We start from the raw sequence: 8,193 nt of genomic DNA on the forward strand, positions 1-8,193 counted from the left end.
ATGCTACTTGTTAGTTTGTTTGTTACAATTATATTTATCTCCAACATGACAAAAAAAGACTTTATTATGAAAATGATTAATGAACCAAATAATATTAAAATATAATAATAATAATATAATAAATAAATAAATAATATAACCTATACAGCAAATTCAATAAATAATCCCGATAAACAAATTAAATCTTACCATTTGGAAAATTAGTCCATTTAATCCTATCCTTCTCCACCAATTACATACTTAGTTTACTTTGTAATTACATAATACATAACAATATATTTATGTTCTATTTCACTCAAGGTCCTGTTTTCACAGTCCAGAGACAGACCTCAGGTGACCTGCCAGCTAACAAATAAATGGCTAGAGATTCTTGCTCAGACAACATTTGAGAAGAATAAAAAATGAATCTGCCATTAAGATATTTATATTTGTAGAAGATAGTAGATAGATAGGATGAGTGATAGAGATAGATAAGATAGATAGATAGATAGGAATAGATAGAGTAGATAGATAGATAGATTAGATGATGAGATGGATGGGATGATGGATGGATAGGATAGATAGATAGCTATAGATAGTAGATATAGACCAGATAGAATAGGATAGCATAAGATAGCGAAGATAGATAGATAGATAGATAGATAAGATAGATAGATAGATAGATATACTCTATTGATCCCAAGCTGCGGAAATTGCAGTGTAGGCAGCAGCATTACAGCAGACGTTTGAGAAGAAAAATGGGAAAAATGTTCCTCGCGCCAGTGTATTTTTTTTTTTAAAACTGATAATGTAATCCTTTACTAATTGTAATTGTAATCTTATGATGTCTTTCTTTTCAGTATCTGTAATAGATTAAAGTTAGCCTTTTTTTCTATCCTGATTACGTAACTCAGTTATATGTAAGCCGTTACTCCCCAAGCCTGCTCATTATACGTGAAAAATAGTTAATATGAAACTTCAGCAGTCTGACTTAGACAAATAGAGCTGGTATTGTCAAAAGTCTTTAACTATTTTATTTTAATTTGACCAGGATGGTCCACTCAGTACTGATTTCCAGGGAGGTCTACAGGCCAAGTCTAATCACCTGGAATAAAGAAAAACACCTGTGTGGGTGTGCCAGGTTTATAACAATGTAGCTGATGGAGGTGGATCATTTTAACTGCTTTATATACTGTTAGTACTTTATAGCAACACATTATGTGTCATAAACATATATTTTGTATGAAAAATCTATGTAAATACGAGGTTAATTATAGCCTAGCTGAGTAAAAAGTACAACTTCTCTCTTAAATGTAGTACATTTAAGAATAGAGTATCTTAAAACTTGCACTTAAAGGTTAAATGTATGCTACTTTCCAATACTGGTAAGTTATTAATTTCCCTACACCAAAGTGTGTGCCTTTCAGCTGCATGGGTGATTTTATTGCCAACAATAACAACTACAAGAGATCTCTATCACTTCCATATACTTTGGAATATTGACTTTAAAAGAGATGGAGAAACTGTTGTCAGCACCACATCTAACCTCTGAAACTAGTATTTGTATTCAATCAGTGAATCTTAACCACAAATGTAAAAACTGTCAGTGTAATTCTGTTTGCTCTCTGCAAAGTGATGCATTGTAATGAAAAACTGTTTTGCGTAACTTAAGCCTGTTTGAACAATGTGGCTCTGTCAAAAGCAGAGAAATAACAGGTGCCTGTGAAAAGGCTTTCAAAGAAAAGCTTGTTATTAGCAAAACAGTGGTAAGCCACAACAATTAAAGTACTTTGAGACTACTGTATATCTAATCTATCCCCTCTAATCTTGCTTTTAATTCACCGTGTAAGTTCCTAAATGGCCAGACTTCTGATAGCAAACACTAAATCCTAAAGTTTCTTTTTCCCTTTCAGATCCAGGAAATATTTTCTATTCTTTCACTTCCACTGCAGGAGCTGTGGGTTTGATATGGTTAGCCGCAGTCTGAATGGAGTAATTGTGAGATACAGAGTGGGTGTGCACAAACTGCGTCAAGACTTCTTTGCAGCAGAGTGTTTGTGGACACACCAAATCAAACGGTGAGCGATGACAACCCCCTTTCATTGGACAATTCAATATGCGAATTGTATGTCGCGTATAGGTCCTACAGCATGAGTACGTTTGTTGGTGAAGCATGCATACGTGCATAAATGTGTGCTTTATGACGTGTTAAACTGCCTTGTAATTAAAACTGAAATGTACTGTCGTATTTAAAAGTTTGCTTAAATTAAAAAGGTTACAATACTTACAGATTTATAGGGAGAGAAAATGTCTGTTTGCTTTTGGCTTAACCCGCATCTAGCTCATCAACAAAATTTGCATGGCAGTTTCTTCAACTAGTGTTTGACCTTTTCCTTGGCTCAAGAACAACATTTACATGGTTGAATGACAATGAACCAAAAGACGCAACAGACTTGATGTAAAATACAAAGACACAATTGATGCACTGTGATCTTGAAACTGAGTAATGGTTGTGCAGGTGTCTCTACTGTAAACAGGTGTCAGTGACCCACCTGAGTTGTCTTAGCAAAGTCAATAAACCCCAATAGATGTTGAGCTTTGAAGTGTCATGTTGTTAGAGTATGGAGTGAGATATTCTGTGGCCTTAGCTGTGACAGCTCTTCCAACTGTTTTTTGGGAGAAAAATCAAAAGGAAAGCACATAAATGAGCCTTATAAATGACTTCCTATTATAAATGACTTCCTCTTGGAAGCTGAGAGGGAGGTTTACTGACAGCGATGTATTCAATGTTAACGTGTACTTGTCACAGGGACAGTTTGAGATTGGGTAAGATCCATTTCCTGATGACTTCAACAGCAGGGCAGCTTGCCAAAGAAATGTGATGCTTGTAAAACTGTTAGCACTGCAGAGACATGCCTGATCTTGCAAAAAGTGTTTTGTGTCATAAATGAACTACTTCATACATTTAATGTGATTGGTGGATTCAAATAAAGTATTTAAAACATGTGTATTTATCAGTGCATCTGTGTGTCTGTGTGAGCCACCATGTGTCTGTATTTTATATGTTTATATTTTTTGGGGGCCTTTATTGCCGTTTATTGATAGTGATAGCTGAAGAGTGACAGGAAATGGGGGGCAAGAGAGAGGAGGGATGACACACAGCAAAGGTCCACAGGTCAGATTCAAACCCTGGTCCACTGCAGCAGGGACTCGGCCTTGGTACATGGGGTGCCACCTTTACCAGGTGAGGTATCCAGGGGCCAAAATTTAAAAAATAATACAATAATAGAAGAAGGAGAAATAAAGATGAAATTACCAAAAATGATTTATTAGTTTAAAAATATTATAGCATTAGCAGAAGTATGTAGTAGCACATCTTACAGAGAGATACAGGCCTTCACACAACAGGGACCTGTTTCAACAAATTTGCAACAAGTGAGCTGTGATTGGCCACATTAGATAATTCCTTCATTCACAAAGCACTTTTTTTGTAGAACGGTTAACTGTGTCTGTCTGCCATTTAATAGTAGTAGTACACTGATGAGAGTGGTGAGAGTGAACCGAAACAACGTTCTGAACGACGCTAAAAGGTTCCACAGAGCCGAGGAGAACTGCAGAGTCGGGTGATAATTCCTTGTTGGTTCATAACTTCACACAGTGACACCTTCACACAATTGAAACATATTGATTATAGTTGCTTTAATGATATTAACAATAAAAATTATAAAGGATTATACTTAAAACCAATAATGACTAATGTATTAATTTCTAGTTTGACGCACAAATTTCTATTCCATTTTTGTATTATTATTATTTAAAGCTGAGATTTATCAGCGTTTTCAGTTAATATCTAGTTATGACATATTGTATTTTGATCTCATTGTATGCAACACTAAAGAGATTCATTTCAGGTCAGGTTTGTTTGTGGGGTTGCACCTGTGTGGTTTATAATGTCAACGGTATCAAACTTGATCATTTATTCAGTTTCACGTTACCTGGTCGGGTTTTCCACTGCGGATCAACAGTAAAACAACTTGATAAATGCAAATTAAGATGCTTTGTCATGTTCATTGCTTTAGCACGATCATGTTCTCTGCAGTTCAAGCTTGTCAAACTTTTCCCATATTTTTTGCATGTCACCACGGAAAAGGATGGACTGTGCCAGCCAAACAAATATGAAGCAAGAGAAACAGTTGATTGTTTGGTGTTACATGCAGGTATAGACACATCCAGAAAACACTGACTTCTCTATTGTTTTGCCAGATAGCCAATAAAAAAAGCCCTAATGACACATAACACTGGTGGTAGCAGTGGTGTAGCGGTGAAAAATAAGTACTCCATTATAACCTGCACTACACCACTGATCTTGCATGAAACTGATGACATCTTGCTGAAGGAAGTTCAGTAATTACTGAAATTAAGGATTTCCAGAGTCAGAGGTAAAGCTGTTTCAATAGAAGAAAATTACAAAGTACAGATGGTCGCTTCGAAGACCAGTGTATAAGATTTAGTGGCGTAGGTGCAGATCACAGCTCCCTCGTTTCACCCTCCCCTTCCAAGCGCGAAGGAGAAACTCTGGTGGCTATGAAGTGCGACAAACAGCCAGTGTTTAGTTTGTCTGTTCTGGGCTACCGCAGAAACATGATAGTTCAACATGGCTGCCTCTATGGAAGGTGTGTAGATATAACAGGCTCATAAGGTAACAAAAACATTCCTATTTTCAGGTGATTATATGAAAACATATTTACGCGTATTATATTCCATTTATGCCAATAGATCCTCCTAAATATTACACACTGCACCTTTAAAACAATAATGTAATAACTTCAAGGTTGTCTAAGCCCATAGCACCCAACATAGTGCAACAGTATTCACTAATAGCTCTTTAAGGTCCACTGTGTAACATTTAGTAGGATCTATTGACAGAAATGGAATATAATATTCATAGGTATGTTGTTATTAATCACCTTGTTACCTTAGAAGAGCGAGTGTCTGCTATCGGACTGCCATGTTTTTACAGCAGCCCACAACAGACAAACCAAACACTGGCTCTCGATAGGGCATTTTGCATTTTTGTGGAGAGAAGCAGGAGACATCTTGCGTCCAGGGGGAAAACTTAAACAATGAACAAAATGTACATATTCATTGATTATGGAACTTTTAAGGAGGTAGATGCCTTTTGAAGTATTTTAATGTTTGTTTTATTTTCCATGCAGACTATGCCGTCATATATGTCAGGAGTGGATCTTTAAGTGCAGTACTTAAAGCAGTGTAACAAGCTGTAAACACAGTACACTGACATATTATCAGCTTATGAAGTTGTTATTGCTTATTTTCACATCCAGCAGCTACAGAGCAACATTAAAATTCATCTGGAGCCCATGTTTCTGGCAACCTGATGAATGTAAGTTTAACACCTACTCTCATTTTCAGATTCAGATTCAGATTCAGAATTCAGAATTCATTTTAGCTGTGTTTTTGGTCTCAACTAACTCCTGATATAAATATCTGTCTCTTTAGTGCTCTGCTATAGTTATTAGTTGCTAACTGTGTCTGTCAGTTTGGTGCACAGTTGGTTTGTCAGAGCTTTTTTTACTGACAGTCGCCTGCTGAGGCTCTGTTGTGTTTAAGACAGATATACATTTTATTCTTTTATAAAAACTTAATATTATAATATACTGTATGTTGCTTTGCTAGAGGCTATAATGTGGGCTACTGATGACTGTATAAAACAGTAAAACTTGGCACCTGGACCAGTTAAAACATTAAAATGCTATTTATGGGGCCAGTTTTTATAAAAGTACTTCTACTTTTGTTACGCTTTTAATGCTAATTCTTCTGCGGGGGAAATTATGAATGAGGAATTCAGCTAGTAATGTAGTATTTCTTCTTTGACTTGAGTAAATGATCTTCCACCGCTGACTCTCCTCTGAGTTAATGATGCTCAGTTTTAGCTTACGTTGGTTTTAGTTTATGATGCCCACAGCACTCCCCACCCAGACAAATAAAAATCCCTAATCTAATCACATTGATATCTTTTAAGGCAGTAGGAACTCTATCAACCATATGGTGTATGAAAACACACGGCTGCTTCCTGTCTCCGACACTGACTACACCACTTAACCCGTCACATTCACTGTTGGGTTTTTGCATTATATTGAGTGAGTAAATGTCTCCTTTTTAACACCTAATAACTGATTTTAATTGCTGATTTTGAGGAAGTAAAATCTAATATCATTGCTGTGTGTGTCATGATGCACATATTTGGTGAGTGGTGCTTGTTGTTTTTTTGCTAGGGGCAAGACAGTATGGAGGGGTTCATTTGAATTTCGACAGATAAGGATCAGAGGAAGAGATTTTTAAATTAAACATTTCAGTTGGCCTCAAGCACTTCCTCCAGTGTCTTCCAGCAACCAGGTCTTCAATAAAGATTTCATTTATATTTGAATCTTAATCCACCTGTGATGCTGACTAGGAATAAGCACAAATGGATTAAAAACATTTCATCTTTAAAACACTGTCCATCTCTGACACCTGTGTTCCATTCCTTCACTTGTATGCTCTCCAGGCCTCGAGCTAAAGGCCTGTTTGCCTTGACATAAATGATGGGCAGTTTTCCAACAAAACAAACCTATTGACTCAAGTGCTATGAGAGATTGAAGATATGATAGGAGCTTTGGAGAATCCACGCTGAAACAAAAGTCAATATTTGTTCTCAGTTACCCTGTCACACGATGTCTACACAAGCCCCATTGAAATAATCACCTCAGTGCTCGCCACCTGCATGCACACTGACAGCACACCCACCCATGCACACACTGTCTCTTACACGTGAATTCAGCAGTTTAAATGAGATGAAATGCTTATCGCCCAAAGAATAATGTTCTTTCTCGATATTTTACAACCTAGTGGAGGAAGTGCACTCAAAAGACAAATAACAACAAACCAACCAACCAATGTTTATGCAAAATCCAGTCATTTTGTGCTGAGATTTGTTCTTAAGAGCCCGCAGAATCTTGTGAAAGCCAACACCAAAGACCGAAACTTTCCCATACTTTTTGTTTTCGACTATCTGATGATATGTACTTTCTTTGGAAATATATGTATATAAAAAAGGTCAATTATACCATCACTAAACAGAGAAGACAGAGGAATTTGAATATTTGGACATGATATGCGAAACTCTTTGCTTAGATACCTTTCAAATACGTATGAATATCAGCAAAAACTAATGTCCCTACCCTTATGTCTTGTTGCTCGATTTCTAAAGGACTTTCTGCTTTTGGAAAATCAGGTGGGCGTATGATTCTGACCTGTGACTTGAGTTTTTTGGATGCAAATACTCCTACATTCTCCTCAAGAGGGAGCTGTTCAGGCATTATGAGACAAGTTATCTGCATAACAACACAAAACTCTATTGTGCAGGTTTGAAAAGTAAAATATAAAACTTTAAACACACACAAGCAGTTTTGCAAATATTAAACCAAAGTAGATAGTGTTGACCTGAAGATGGCGCTACATGAAAAGGTCAGGGGATCACCAAAGTTAGCACAATTCATCCTGAGGGGGACTTGAATGTGTGTTTAATTTATTTGCAGTTTATCCCATAAACCTTTTTCACAATAGCCATTTTGACATGAAGTAGTAGGGTAACCACAGATCACCAGTGATACTAAGTAAGGGTCCATTCCATTCAGGTCAAACACAGTCAGGATGCTGCTGTTGTGCATGTTGGGAAGGTTCTGCTACACTAAAGAAAAAAATGTTGATATAAAAAAAATCTCTATGTGGCACTGAAGGAAATGGGAATCATAAATATCTGCAATCCTTCAAAAAGATGTTGAGATATTTCCCGAAAACCTTTTAGCTACTGGTGTAAGGAGATGAAAAGTCAAGAGATAAGCAAAGTCGTTAAAATTCATCCTCAGGGCACGAGGATATGCCAACCATATTTCAGAGCGATCCAATCCGAGATTTGTAATTAGACATTTCACTGAAAGCGATGTGGAGGTTTAAACTGCTGCTGCTGCTCCTCCTCTTGCCGTTAACGGCTGAGCCTGGTGTAATTAAGGGTGTAAGTGGAGGAGGAAGTAAAATACAGAAAATAATAAGCAAGGCTAGTATTCGGCCCCCTCAAAAAAGACAACTTACTCATTGTTTCAGTGTTAATTTAATCATACAAATGCTTAATTATAGATACAGGAGAAAAAAAAA

This window comes from Morone saxatilis, unplaced genomic scaffold (assembly GCF_004916995.1).
Source record: "Morone saxatilis isolate NCDOM2014 unplaced genomic scaffold, NCSU_SB_2.0 Contig18, whole genome shotgun sequence".
In the NCBI taxonomy this organism is placed as follows: Eukaryota; Metazoa; Chordata; class Actinopteri; family Moronidae; genus Morone; species Morone saxatilis.